General features: G+C 43.1%; 1 pseudogene; it reads right to left on the bottom strand.

The window, feature by feature from the left end:
• Window positions 1-336: 336 nt before the first annotated feature.
• On the bottom strand, window positions 337-1,265 carry LOC103127912 (UV radiation resistance-associated gene protein-like; annotated as a pseudogene).
• Window positions 1,266-1,913: the final 648 nt, after the last annotated feature.

The raw sequence follows: 1,913 nt of genomic DNA, 5'->3' as shown, positions 1-1,913 counted from the left end.
TGCAGACTTGTTTCCCCGCTTGTGAAGCGAGTCCCCTGCAGGTGGAGAGCCGGGGGCTTGAACCAGGATCTTTATGCTGGTCCTTGGTGCCATGTACGCTTAATGCTCTATGCCACTGTCTGATCCCTGAAACACACATCTTATAATCAAAATCTAACTTGGTCTGGCCCACAGATACACAAGGATCCTTAGTCCCTTCCTGAGTCACAGAGCCTGCCTTCATGAGGAATATCCTCCACTAATATTAGCTGCAAGTCATAATTGTAACAAAGGGTAGCTAGTGCGATTTCATGTTCATTGTGTTCTGATCCTACTGTCCTTGTCTATCAGCTTTCTTCACTTGTCAGAACTCCTGCATGGCCTTCAGAAGCTGGATACATTTTCATTCAGTGCATAGACCCCCTAAGACTTCAAATTGCCCCAGGACTTGTTCATCGCACTCCACTGCCACAGCGCTATCCACTGGGATGTAGCTGAAGGCTTCTAGCTGGTCACCTGAGGTGAAGCCTGTGGCTTCCATCCAGTGATTTCTTTGGCTTGCTCCACAGAGCAGCAGAGCTCAGTCAGAGGCATGATGGAATTCAGCTGGCAACTGGGTGCCCGAGGAGCTAGTCTGCTCACTGGGAAGGAGGGAGCCATTGACTGTAGGTGGATGCTCAGGGATGGTTTCTCCCTGATCTTGGCTAGTGTGTCACTCATGGGACCACCACTTAAGCTTTCACCCACATTGTTCCTTTGTTTTTATTTTCTTTGGAGAAATCCAAGCACATATCTAGGGAGAAAGATAGAGATGTAGCCTTCCTCTCAGAGTTGCCTGTAATGAGGATGGTGGACACTGGCTGGGTTGAGACTAAGGGGGGGGGGGTTGTATTGTAATCTATCATTCTATGAACTGGCCCATTTTTGGTGTTCTTTATCTGGTGACGTGATGCCCCCCCCCCAGAGAATTCTACAGCTGTGCCCCAAATATGGCATTTTGTCTCTTGGGAATAGGGATTGCACTACAGGTGTGCTGTCTCTTGACCATCAGTCCATGTTCCATGATTTTTTTTTTTCAGATTTGGAAGGATTTGCCTTAAGTCTGGAGCCCGTAGTCCGTGCTGATATTTTAGCAAGGAGAGTGTGTGCCTTGCTACGTGTGCAGCCACACTAACTTCAGATAAATCTCTTCAAGTCCTGCTGCAGTAAATCAGCATAAAAGAGACTGTTATTCATTTGGTGTGCTCACTTTGGGGAATAAATTGTGAGCTGTCTCACCTCCCCATATTTTGAAGACGTTAGTATTTATAAATTGAAAGCAAATATGTAACTACAAACAGAAACCTTATTTCATGGGAGGTTTTAAGCAGTAGAGACTCTGATGCATATGCAATTGTAGCACATTGATACTCAGGGGCAGGTAGGAAACTTCCTGTAACACTTTTCATGTCATCAAACCAGTCTTATACCCCATTAAAAGAAAACAAAAAATAACTGTCAGACAACATCTAGCCACATCATGAATTTATTTACAAAAATAGTGCAACCATTGTCCTAGATTCTCAGAATGTACATCTTGCAACAGAATTTCTTTTCAGCTTTTGAGCTGCCTGTGTTTAGTGCTGAAAGTCAGTCTCTTATCAAGATTAGTGAAAAGGAGGAAAACAACTGCAGAGCTGGTATTTGCATAGCTGATCATGTTAATTGTGTCTCCTCAATCTAGAAATACATAACATTCAGACTGGTATATGCAGAACTAGAAATCTTCATGTATTTAGAGGGTAAATATCAAGGGATACACTGCTAGGTTTTAATACAAGAAGAAATTATCTCTTGACTATGCCACTCACAGTTAATTCCTGAATGTGACACCCAACTATTAAAACTAAACAGTTTATCTCAATTATCATTTTTAATAGGGGGTTGGAATTTGG

The sequence above is a fragment of the Erinaceus europaeus genome, chromosome 9, assembly GCF_950295315.1.
Source record: "Erinaceus europaeus chromosome 9, mEriEur2.1, whole genome shotgun sequence".
In the NCBI taxonomy this organism is placed as follows: domain Eukaryota; kingdom Metazoa; phylum Chordata; class Mammalia; order Eulipotyphla; family Erinaceidae; genus Erinaceus; species Erinaceus europaeus.
Note: the sequence above shows the minus strand (reverse complement) of the source record. Positions and strands in the feature narration are given on the sequence as shown.